The sequence below is a fragment of the Nerophis ophidion genome, linkage group LG02 (genome assembly GCF_033978795.1).
Source record: "Nerophis ophidion isolate RoL-2023_Sa linkage group LG02, RoL_Noph_v1.0, whole genome shotgun sequence".
Lineage (NCBI taxonomy): Eukaryota > Metazoa > Chordata > Actinopteri > Syngnathiformes > Syngnathidae > Nerophis > Nerophis ophidion.
Window position 1 is genome coordinate 42,385,960 of NC_084612.1, and position 13,993 is coordinate 42,399,952.

At 39.1% G+C, this 13,993-nt stretch overlaps 1 protein-coding gene across 3 annotated transcripts in view; it reads left to right on the forward strand.

Annotated features, from left to right (window-relative positions):
• Positions 1-13,993, forward strand: part of LOC133541067 (serine/threonine-protein kinase BRSK2-like) — a 194,491-nt gene that overhangs the window by 880 nt on the left and 179,618 nt on the right. The gene's annotated exons all lie outside the window — the stretch shown is intronic.

Here is a 13,993-nt window from a genome sequence, read left to right on the forward strand (position 1 = left end):
CACGCATTCACGGGGAGAACATGCAAACTCCACACAGAAAGATCCCGAGCCCGGGATTGAACCCCAGACTACTCAGGACCTTCGTATTGTGAGGCAGACGCATTAACCCCTCTGCCACTGTGAAGCCTTATATGTAACTATTATGTTGTAAACAACATTTTTCTGAGTCATACTAACATATTGTTGTAGGTAATTACATTAACCAAATGTGTACTATTCCTCATGGTTAGGCAAAACGAATAAATGTAAATTGTCTTGGAATGCCAAGTATAAATTGTTGTTTATCAGTAGGGCTGGGCGATATGGCCTTTTTTATTATCTCGATATTTTTAGGCCATATCGCGATACACGATATATATCTCGATATTTTGCGTTAGCCTTGAATGAACACTTGATACATATAATCACACCAATATGATGATTCCTTGTGTCTACATTAAAACATTCGTGTTCATACTGCATTAATATATGCTCATTTTAAACTTTCATGCAGAGAAGGAAATCACAACTAAGTCAATTGACCAAATCTGTATTTATCAAACAGTAATTAAGCAGTGGCACAAACATTCATGTCATTTCCAAAACAGAAAGTGCGAGATTGTCAGAGACATTTTAAAACAAGCTATTAGTGCACTTTTGTGCATGATGTCACTAAGATGACATATCAAAACAACACAAAATTAAAGTGAACTTTTTATACAGAATGCCACTACTATAGTTTAAAACAAATAAAGGGCACTTTTGTGCATCATTTTGTGAGCGTGTGGCACCGAATGGAGATGTTGACACGTGGAGTAAGCACTTCATTCTCTAGCAGGTGACTTTTCAAATGATGCTACATATTAGCAATAATGCAAAATTTTGTAACAACGTTTTAGCAGCACACTTGACAAATTAGGGTTGTCTGTTCGACATATTCCCACTTAAAGCCAAACAACCGCCAGACGATGGAGCCCTTGCTGTTTTTCTTGGGAATTAATTATTCCTTCATTTGTTACCAGACTCTTTCCCTTGTATTACCACTCGCATGGCTCCCCTAGCATCACAGCTAACGTTATCCGTGCTGCTACCTCTCTGCTCCGCGAGGGCGTATACGTATGTGACGTATGTAAGAAGGTGCACTTGCTGTCTGTGAGAAGGAGAGACAGGACTGAGTGATCAGAGCCTGTAGTGTAATGCCCACAGCTAAAAGCAACTGCGTGAGAGTGTATACTCCAATATCACGATATAAATGGGTTGTACTTGTATAGCGCTTTTCTACATTCAGAGTCATTTTCTATATCGCACAGAGACAAACCCGCAATATATCAAGTATATCGATGTATCGCCCAGCCCTATTTACAAACCCCGTTTCCATATGAGCTGGGAAATTGTGTTGGATATAACTATAAACGGAATACAATGATTTGCAAATCCTTTTCAACCCATATTCAATTGAATGCACTACAAGGACAAGATATTTGATGTTCAAAGTCATAAAATTTGTTTTTTTTTGCAAATAATAATTAACTTACAATTTCATGGCTGCAACACATGCCAAAGTAGTTGGGAAAGGGCATGTTCACCACTGTGTTACATCACCTTTTCTTTTAACAACACTCAATAAATGTTTGGGAACTGAGGGGACACATTTTTGAAGCTTTTCAGGTGGAATTTTTTACCATTCTTGTTTGATGTACAGCTTAAAGGCCTACTGAAACCCACTACTACCGACCACGTAGTCTGATAGTTTATATATCAATGATGAAATATTAAAATTGCAACACATGCCAATACGCCCTTTTTAGTTTACTAAATTGCAATTTTAAATTTCCCGGGAGTTTCTTGTTGAAAACGTCGCAGATGACATGTACGCGTGACGTCACGGACTGTTAGGAAATATTAGCGCTGCGCACACACACAGCTAAAAGTCGTCTGCTGTAACCGCATAATTACACAGTATTTTTTACATCTGTGTTGCTGAATCTTTTGCAATTTGTTCAATTAATAATGGAGAAGTCAAAGTAGAAAGATGTAGTTGGGAAGCTTTAGCCTTTAGCCACACAAACACACGGTGATTCCTTGTTTAAAATTCCCGGAGGTAAAGCTTTCCTATGGATCAGAGCGGTCAAACGAACATGGATCCCGACCAAATGTCGACCGGCAGTTTTCGGTGAGAAAATTGTGGTAAAAAGTCGCCACTTACCGGAGATCAGCTGAGCTTGTGCCGTCCATACAGCTGCAGTCTACTTCCATCAGACACTGACCTCAAGACACCCGTGGACAAACCCCTCCCACTATCAGGTACTATTAAACTCACTAAAACACTAGCAACACAATAGAAAGATAAGGGATTTTCCAGAATTATCCTAGTAAATGTGTCTAAAAACATCGGAATCCGTCCCAATGCAATCGCATTTTTTTTTTTAACTTGATTTTTTTTTTTTTTTCTAGTCGGTCGCTATCAATATCCTCAAACACAAATCTTTCATCGTTGCTCAAATTAATGGGGAAATTGTCGTTTTCTCGGTCCGAATAGCTCTTTTTGTTGGAGGCTCCCATTAAAAACAATATGAGGAGCCCTCAACCGGTGACGTCATCGTCTGTGACTTCCGGTAAAGGCAGGGCTTTTCTATTAACGACTAAAAGTTGCAAACTTTATCGTCGATGTTCTCTACTAAATCCTTTCAGCAAAAATATGGCAATATTGCGAAATGATCAAGTGTGATATATAGAATGGACCTGCTATCCAAGTTTGAATAAGAAAATCTAATTTCAGTAGGCCTTTAAGTTGTTCAACAGTCCGGGGTCTCTGTTGTCGTATTTTAGGCTTCAACATTTTCAATGGGAGACAGGTCTGGGCTACAGGCAGGCCAATCTAGTACCCGCAATCTTTTACTATGAGGCCACACTGTTGTAACACGTGGTGTGGCATTGTCTTACTGAAATAAGCAGGGGCGTCCATGATAACGTTGCTTGAATGGCAGTATATGTTGCTTCAAAACCTGTATGTATCCTTCAGCATTAATGGTGCCTTCGCAGATGTGTAAGTTACCCATGCCTTGGGCACTAATGCAGCCCCATACCATCATAGATGGTATGGGGTGGCATGGCGTAGTGGGTAGAGCGGCTGTGCCAGAAAACTGAGGGTTGCAGGTTGGCTTCCCATATTGACATCCAAATCGCTGCCGGTGTGTCCTTGGGCAGGACACTTCACCCTTCCCCCCGGTGCCGCTCACACTGGTGAATGAATGATGGATGAATGATTGGTGGTGGTCGGAGGGGCCGTAGGCGCAAACTGGCAGCCACGCGTCCGTCAGTCTACCCCAGGGCAGCTGTGGTTACAGATGTAGCTTACCATCACCAGGTGTGAATGAATGATGGGTTCCCACTTCTCTGTGAGCGCTTTGAGTATCTAACAATAAAAAAGTGCGATATAAATCTAATCCATTATTATTATTATTATTATTATTAGATGCTGGCTTTTAAACTTTGCGCCCATAACAATCCAGAAGGTTATTTTCCTCTTTGTTCCCGAGGACACAAATGTCCACGGTTTCCTAAAACAATTTGAAATGTGGACCACAGAACACTTTTCCACTTTGCATTAGTCCATCTTAAAATGATCTCGGGCCCAGAGAAGCCGGCGGCGTTTCTGAATGTTGTTGATAAATGGATTTCGCTTTGCATAGTGGAGCTTTAACTTGCACTTACAGATGTAGCGACGAACTGTATTTAGTGACAGTGGTTTTCTGAACTGTTCCTGAGCCCATGTGGTGATATCCTTTAGAGATTGACGTCAGTTTTGATACAGTGCCGTCTGAGGGATCAAAGGTCACAGTCATTCAATGTTGGTTTCCGGCCATGCCGCTTACGTGGAGTGATTTCTCCAGATTCTCTGAACCTTTTGATGATATTATGGAGCGTAGATGTTGAAATCCCTAAATTTCTTCCAATTGCACTTTGAGAAACGTTGTTCTTAAACTGTTTGACTATTTGCTCACGCAGTTGTGGACAAAGGGGTGTACCTCGCCCCATCCTTTCTTGTGACAGACTGAGCATTTTGGGGAAGCTGTTTTTATTCCCAATCATGGCCCCCACCTGTTCCCAATTAGCCTGCACACCTGTAAGATGTTCCAAATAAGTGTTTGATGAGCATTCCTCAACCATATCAGAATTTTTTGCCACCTTTTCCCAACTTCTTTGTCAAGTGTTGCTGGCTTAAAATTCTAAAGTTAATGATTATTTGCAAAAAAAAAATGTTTATCAGTTTGAACATCAAATATGTTGTCTTTGTAGCATATTCAACTGAATATGGGTTGAAAATTGCAAATCATTGTATTACGTTTATATTTACATCTAAAAAATGTCCCAACTCATATGGAATTGGGGGTTGTATAAGTGAAGTACAATACGTTCCCAGCACGCCTTGCGATTATGCAGTATTATAATATATGCTCATTTTAAACTTTCATGCAGAGAAAGAAATCACAACTAAGTCAATTGACCAAATCTGTATTTATTAAACAGTTATTAAGCAGTGGCACAAACATTCATGTCATTTCCAAAACAGAAAGTGCAAGATTGTCAGAGACATTTTAAAACATGCTATTACTGCACTTTTGTGCATGATGTCACTAAGATGACATATCAAAACAACACTAAATTAAAGTGCACTTTTTGTACAGAACGCCACTACAATAGTTTAAAACAAATAAAGTGCACTTTTGTGCATGATTTTGTGGGCGTGTGGCACCGAATGGAGATGTTGACGTGCGTAGTAAGCACTTCATTCTCTAGCAGGTGACTTTTCAAATGATGCTACATATTAGCAGTAATGCTACTTTTTGTAACAACGCTTTAGCAGCACACTTGACAAATTACGGTTGTCTGTTCGACATATTCCCACTTAAAGCCAAACAACCTGTTTTTCTTGGGAATTAATTATTTCTTCATTTGTTACCAGATTCTTTCTCTCGTATTACCACTCGCACGGCTCCGCTAACATCACAGCTAACGTTACCCATGCTATTACCTCTCTTCTCTGCGAGGGCGTATATGTATGTGACGTATGATGTGACAGTATGTGACATATGTAAGAAGGTGCACTTGCTGTCTTTGAGAAGGAGAGACAGGAAAGAGTGATCAGAGCCTGTAGTGTAATGCCCGCAGCTAAAAGCAACTGCGTGAGAGTGTATACTCCAATATCACGATATAGTCATTTTCTATATCGCACTGAGACAAACCCGCAATATATCGACTATATTGACATATCGCCCAGCCCTATTTATAAGTGAAGTACAGTACATTCCCAGCATGCCTTGTGATTATACAATTGTATTTGTGTGAATGTTTATTGCAGGGGTGTCAAACACATTTTAGATCGGGGGCCACATGGAGAAAAATCTACTCCCAAGTGGGCCGGACTGGTAAAATCCCGGCACAATTACTTTAAAATAAAGACCACTTCAGATTGTTTTCTTTGTTTAAAAATAGAACAAGCACATTCTGAAATTGTACAAATCATAATGCTGTAGTTTTTTTTAATTTAACTTACATGTTGCGGTTAATAGTATTCTATCTTTATTTTTACTTTCTGAATGAATTATGTAATAATGTTCATCATTGGTGTTAATTATCAATCTATCAGGATAAAAAAATAATGTCAAAATCAAATTACAGTATGTTATTTATGTAGTTTGCTCATTTTCCTCAACTGGTCATCTAACATCATGTGGTATATTTTTTTTTAAATTTTGTAGCATTATCTACAAGGATACAAAAAATTGTTATTGTGACATCTAGTGGACACATTAGAACCGCAGTTTCTTTCATTCAAAAATTTCGGCTCATTTTATACTAAGCAAACTCATCCCGTGGGCCGAATAAAACCTGTTCGCGGGCCGTACGTTTGACCCCCCTGGTTTATTGTAATTTATTCATAGTGCAGCAGTCAGAGTTGTACTATTCATCACATAGAATATGTGCTCAGTTTACTGTTTTTTTTGTTGTTATTGCTTGATCATGTTGTGAGCAACATGATTGAAACTGGTACTGCGGTGTACCACTATCATCCTTTGAGTTGTGTAATCTGTGATCTAAAATTAAAACAAATTCCCACCATCAAGTCATGTTGGATTAAAATTGACTACAGTGGCGGCAATTTTTAGAAAGTAATTATTTAATAGTTTGCAATAAACTAGGGTTGTACAATATACTGGTATTAGTATACTACTGTGATACTAATGAATCATATTCGGTATTATACCGCCTCTAAAAAGAACTGGTCTCCCAACCCGTCGTCACGTTGTGTCATGCAAAGGAGCATGTTTGGCAGTGCACAATCACAGAGTACTTACAAGCAGACACAGTGTGTAGACAGAAAAGGGAGACCGGACAAATTTTGGCTTAATAACTAAAGATAAAGGTGACATTATAACACTGTGCTATAACCCCTGTTATAGCACAACAGGTGCTTTTAGACATGGCTAGCTAGCAGCTAACATCTATCCGCAGTCAGCAGCGATGTACCTACTTCTAAACTACTAATCCTTGTCTTCATGGTGACTAGTGAAATATATTTCTTTCAATTATCATCCCTGGAGGACAAGTGGTAGTTATTCATGCCTAACTATACACCACAGCGTCCTGGACTCTAAACATTTGATGTGTTAAATCTGGTCTATAGTTACCCAAAATCAAATCACAATTTTACTACGTCCGATAATTAATTATTAAGATGAGCATCTTGACTTTCAACACACTTCTCTGACGTAAATGAAGTGCAAACTTCATCAACAGCCATATATGTCACACTAAGGGTGGCCGTATGAACAACGCCAACGCTGTCATAGATATGTGCCATATAGTGAAATCGCACTAAACAACACTGACAAATGTTGGGAGAATTTCTGCACACAACACAACATAAACACCACAGAACAAATTCCCAGAATTTCCTGGAGCACCAACTCTTCCGGGACGCTACAATATAAACAAACGCCATTTGTGGATCCACACTTAACATCCACAGTAATGATACCAAGTACAAGAGCGTATCTAGTTGATACTACTATGATTACATCGATATTGTTTAGCATAAAAAAAACGGTTTTCTTTAAAAAAAAAAAAAAAATCATATTATGTTTATAAACTCAGGAAATATGTCCCTGGACACATGAGGACATTGAATATGACCAATGTCTAATCCTGTAACTACATGGTATCGAATTGATACCCAAATAAGTGGTATCATCCAAAACTTATGTAAAGTATCAGAAGCATCATTTAAACAAGAGAAACCTACAGTGGACTCATCGATTGCCATTTGAAGTTCCTTAGGGTACGATTCGGATTTGGCTGCGTATCTGGCAACGTCAGTCATGGAGAGCGGGAGAGGACTACATAATTTTGACCGTGATTGCATTGCCATTTCCGACCACAATCCTACATCTGGCACCTTTAATTTTTCACTTTTATGAAAAATGTAAGCTTTGAATCTGTCGATATATTGATTATCATATATTTTTTATTCTCTATATTAAAAACTGCATTGATCAACAAATTTCAGTGTTCACCCTTCATATCAGATGGCCTTACTGTTGCATTCATCTGGGCTTAGGATCGCCATTGTAGGTAGGTCTGCAATTTCTATTTGTTGGAGCGTAGGCCTGAAGTCAAACCTGCCAATTATAACCACTACACCTCTTTACATCACATTTAAGCCATAACACTTGTTTAATAACAATTTATTTTCGTAATAGTCAATCAAGGACATGGCAACACAGTTAGTTCTCGTGCCTCGTAATAAAAAGGTTCTGAGTATGATTCCCGGTTCGGGGTCTTTCTGTGTGGAGTTTGCATGTTCTCCCCGTGACTGCGTGGGTTCCCTCTGGGTACACTGGCTTCCTACCCCCTCCAAAGACATGAACCTGGAGATAGGCTGATTGGCAACACTAAATTGGCCTGAGTATGTGATTGTGAGTGTTTGTCTATCTGTGTTGGCCCTCGTCCAGGGTGTACCCTGCCTTTCGTCCAAGTACAGCTGGGATAGGCTCCAGCAGCCCCACCATGTGAACCAGAGAGGGACAAGCGGTAGAAAATGGATGGGTGGATGGATCAAGGACATGTACATCCTAGTAGGACTGGAGAAGTAAAACAATATCAATATTTATCGCAATAGACATATAGTCGATATCAATATGAAATGCGTTTGATAAATATATTTTTTTTTGGTCAGAAGAAACCAGAGAGAATGAAGCATGCTGAGCCTGCAAAACAGGTAGTGGTCACTAAGGCAATGGGAGGGACACACTTAACAGCCAATCGGGTAACAGCATCAAACATCATGTTTGGTGTGTCATCTCGCTGTCCCCATGTTGCTTTTATGCACTGAGTGAGGGGATAAACTAAAGATGAGTGCTGCAGAGAGTTGAGTTGAGTTGAGTTGAGTTGAGTTGAGTTGAGTTTGAGTTTATTTCGAGTTTATTTCGGACATGCATGCATACAACATGATGCATCACAATTTCCAGTTTCTATATTCAACATTTGAATAAATTGTGGATAAAACAGGATAGCTACCTCAACAATATGGCAGTTTAAAAAAAAATCCCAATCACATCTCAGTGCTTCGCCGTGCTCATCTTTTATTTTCAACCCACGTCCGTTACGAACAACAACAACCGGTAGAAACTAGAGTGCAGGACTGTAAAGCTAATATAAATAACAGATTATAACAAATGTGTTACTTTAAAACAATAATTTGGTCCAATAATATTTAATTAATACAAAACCCAAAACCAGCGAAGTTGGCATGTTGTGTGAATGGTAAATAAAAACAGGATACAATGAATTTTTCAACTTATATTCAATTGAATACACCGCAAAGACAAGGTGTTTACTATTCAAACTGAGAAACTACTTCTTCTTCTTTTTATATATAATCATTAACTTAGAATTTAATGGTAGCAACACATTGCAAAAAAGTTAAACAGGGGCAATTTTACCACTGTGTTACATGGCCTTTCCTTTTAACAACATGCATTAAATGTTTGGGTACTGAGGAGACCAAATGTTTAAGCTTTTCAGGTGGAATTCTTTCCCATTCTTGCTTGATGTACAGCTTACGTTGTTCAACAGTCCGGGGGTCTCCTTTGTCGTATTTTACGCTTCGTAATGCGCCACACATTTTCAATGGGAGACAGGTCTGGACTACAGACAGGCCAGTATAGTACCCGCTCGGGCTGGACGATATGCCCTTTTATTAATTTCACAATATTTTTAGGCCATGACACGATACACAATATATATCTGGATATTTTGCCTTAGCCTTGAATTAATACTTATAATCACACCGGTATGATGATTCTATATCACAACTAAGTCAATTTACCAAAACTGTATTTATTAAACAGTTATTACGCAGTGGCACAAACAGTCATGTCATTTCAAAACAGAAAGTTTGAGATTGTCAAGAGAGATTTTAAAACAAGCTATTAGTGCACTTTTGTGCATGATGTCACTAAGATGACATATCAAAACACTAAATTAAAGTGCACTTTTTGTATAGAACACCACTACAATTGTTTAAAACAAATAAAGTTGACTTTTGTGCATGATGTCACACAAGATATTTCAAAAATTGTCAAATAAAAATTAGCTGCATAATAGGAAATCAAATTGTGTATGTCCTTTGCTATGTGGTAGGTTACTGCGGACATTATCTCTTTCTGTTTTTGACTATTTTTTTCATACGATGTTGATCTGGAAATGGAAAACGCTTGGCTCAATTGTCAGTGCTGGTTGTTTCGGCATTTTGTTGGGTGTGGCACCGGCCGAGATGTTGACATGCAGAGTTTCAAGCACACCTTATTCTCTAGTGGGTGACTTTTCAAATGATGCTACACATTAGTAGTGATGCTACTTTTTGTAACAACGCTTTTGCCGCATACTTGACATATTACGGTTGTCTGTTCAACATCTTTCCGCTTGAAGCCGAAAACCACCGCCACACAATAGACCTCGTTTTTTTTTTCTTGGGAATTAATTTTTCTTTCTCTGCCGAAATAAGCAGGGGCGTCTATGATAACATTGCTTGGATGGTCAGCAACATATGTTTCTCCAAAACTTGTATGTACTTTTCATCATTAATGGTGCCTCCACAGATGTGTAAGTTACTCATGCCTTGGGCATTAATACACCCCCATACCATCACAGATGCTGGCTTTTGAACTTTGCGCCTACAGTCCAGATGGTTCTTTTCCTCTTGGGTCCGGAGGACACAACATCCATAGTTTCCAAAAACAATTTGAAATGTGGACTCGTCAGACCACAGAACACTATTACACTTTGCATCAGTCCATTTTAGATGAGCTTGGGCCTAGCAGACCCGGCGGCATTTCTGGGGGTTGTTGATAAATGGCTTTCAATTTGCATAGTAGAGTTTCAACTTGCAATTATATACTGTATGTACAGACGAACTGTCGTTACTGACAGTGGTTTTCTGAAGTGTCCCTGAGCCCATGTGGTGATATCCTTTGCACACACGCGAGAAATGATTTGACCCAAGTTTGACAACCTGGAAAAATTATGGATAACCAATCATGTATGCACACTGTGACGGTAAGGCAGGATTGAGAGAATGTTGTTCTCATCAATCATTAATCGCGATCAACGATCAAAAATTATATAATCGCCCATCCCTAGTATCAGAGCAATATGAAGTTTTTACTTTAATTGTGAATTAGCATTTAGTTATATTTTTGGTATAATATAATGTGCATGCAGTCTTAAAACCATGGTTGTCTCCGACAGCTTCATATTTGACAATGTTGGCTTTGAATTCATGCATCCTGTACTTTGTTGATCGCTGCTGGAACAAAGACTTCTCTTGGTTTATTTTCATCTTTTCTTACCCCCATTTTCACACCTGCAGTAAGATCAAAGTATAAAAGTATTCTAGTTGTCTAAAAGTCTGAATGTACAATCAGTGTCGACATGAAATAATGTTTTGTGTTGCTTTGGAAGCTTAAGAGAATGAACATTTTTTTTGTGTAAATAAAAAATCGACCGATACCGATTAATAATTGTCAAGGAGGTAAATAACCGATATGTAGAGCCAATTTTCATTTTTAGTAGAAGTTATTTATATTGTATGACGACGTTCGGGACTCTGAAGCTGTGGAACAGGCAATGCACGTCACGAGTCAGTTAGGGAGATACTATTTTGATCATATCTATTTATTCGCAAACTTTGGAAGTCTTTTGTTGTCATAAATCAGATATATATGATAATAACTTCAATATAGAGGTAACTTGTTTCTACTGGTACTTTAAGGGCAGTAATACGTTTGAAAAGAACATTTGACTCTGTATGCTTCCTGTCTGGACAATACCTTACATGCACAATATTACCCTCAAGCACTTGTTGTAGGTTGCTGCGACTGCATTCATTAAACACCAAAATTAAGCACCGATATTAATTTTTTGGTCTGGGTACCACATCTTAAATTGGCACTGGTACCATTATGGAACAGGCTTTTGCTGCCCATCCCTATTCACGATACAGTACAGTATTGTGACATTGGGATATATTGTGATGTTCTATATCACGGCTATTCAACTACATTATGAAGAGGGCCACAGTTTCAAGAGCCCAATGGCTCAGGAGCTGGACGTCGAAATGTGGATGTTTTATCAGAAAGTGCCTCCGCAAGTTATATTCCCTGGAGACTGCGTTTACTGAATTAGAAAGTAAACACATCGGCTTTCACACTGCACTGTCAATAAATTCATAATTTTTGCCCGAGCTACTCTTTTCCAGCGTGGGTAGCTCGATAACAGCATGAAGAAACAGAAGCTCCTGAAGTTCTGTTGAGAATTAATGTTCCTTCTTTTGAATAATTTCAATTTCTCAGTTGTATTTCTTTACACTTATTCCTTCATTTAGGTTTGTAAGCCTAAAAATATAAACAAAAACTAAACATTTCAAAAGCAATACGTCAGTTGTGCATTTTGTGCAAATAAGTTAGAAGGTTGTGTTACTACATTAACACGATAAACTACAGTGTTAACACATACAGAAATTAAACCACATCCACATCAAACATTGGACACAATGTATACTAAACAGAAATATAAACGTTTTTGCTCCCATTTTTCATAAGTTCAACTCAACCATCTAAAGCTTTTACTATATACACAAAAGACCTGTTCCTCTCAAATTTTGTTCACAAATCTGTCTCTCTCTGTGTTAGTGAGCACTTCTTTGCCAAGATTTTCCATCCTACCTCACAGGTGTGGCATATCAAAATGCTGTTTAAACAGCATGATTATTGCACAGGTGTGCCTTAGGTTGCCCACAATAAAAGGCCACTCTGAAATGTGCAGTTTTGTTTTAATGGTGTCTGGTGGAGTGGGGGTTGGTGGGGACGCAGAAAAGCAGTCAGTATCTGGTGTAACCACCATTTGCCTCACACAGTGGCACACATTTCCTTCGCATAGGTTGTTGGTTGTGGCCTGTGGAATGTTGGTCCACTCCTTTTTAGTAGCTGCGCAAAGTTGCTGGATATTGGCAGGAACTGGAACACGCTGTCGAATAGGCTGATCCACAGCGTCCCAAACATGCTCAATGGTTGACATGTCCGATGAGTATGCTGGGCATGTTTTAACAGGTTTATCAAGCCCATAGGAGGGTTGCATATGGCGTCAGATCAGTTTTTCTTTTTCGCGGCTGAATTCACACGATGGTCAACTAGTTTGAGCGGAGCATGAAAAGAAGTGAGTGTAGAGTTTGATCAGAAAATGCCGTATGGCTGTTCTGTTATTGGCTGTTCCAATCGTTCAAATAGAGAGATAGGAAAGCGCTTTCACAGAGTCCCAAAAGAAGTCTTTCATAAAGGTAATATAGTAAAGGGAAAGAAATGGAAGTGTGTAAAAGGAAATAGCTTCAAAAATATCACTTTCATTATCTTGTGGAATACAATTGGACCGCTTGTGTCTGTAGCGATCACTTTGTAAAATATTTGTTTAAACATTTGATTTGTGTGAGAAACTTTCTGTGATGCAATCGAGTTTATTGTTTACTATAGCAAAACTAAACGTAAAGAAAGAACGATAGATCGCATTAGTTTGTGTTCTTTTGTGGTTCCTTTGCCTAAATATATCAACAAAGACCTGGTTGTGCAAATAAACTAACATAATGGTAAGTCCTAGGGATAAATATTGGGATTAGTGCAGTCCCCCCCAATTTTCTTTCTCGATTTTCATAACAGAAACTACAAGCTTTTTGATGTTGTGCAGGAAAGCAATGTGCTTTATTCGGCACTGATGACGACATTATTGGCATCTTTAGTGATATTCACTAGCATCAAGAAAAGATCCTTATTAGTATTAATAAAGTAGATGAATACATCTCTCATAGGCTCAACAGCATGTACTGTATCTTGATGTTGCTAGCAAAGATTCATGCTGAACAACAGGGACATATACAGATCAATCAATCAATCAATGTTTACTTATATAGCCCTGAATCACTAGTGTCTCAAAGGGCTGCACAAACCACAACACAAACCACTACGACATCCTCGGTAGGCCCACATAAGGGCAAGGAAAACTCACACCCAGTGGGACGTCGGTGACAATGATGACTATGACACCTTGGAGAGGACAAAAGCAATGGATGTCGAGCGGGTCTAACATGATACTGTGAAAGTTCAATCCATAATGGATCCAACACAGCCATGAGAGTTCAGTCCAAAGCGGATCCAACACAGCACCGAGAGTCCCGTTCACAGCGGAGCCAGCAGGAAACCATCTCAAGCGGAGACTGATCAGCAGCGCAGGGATGTCCCCAAGCCGATACACAGGCAAGCGGTCCATCCTGGGTACCGACTCTGGACGAGCGGTCCATCCTGGGTCCCGACTCTGGACAGCCAGTACGTCATCCATGGCCACCGGATCGGTCCGGACCCCCTCCACAAGGGAGAGTGGGACATAGGAGAAAAAGAAAAGAAAC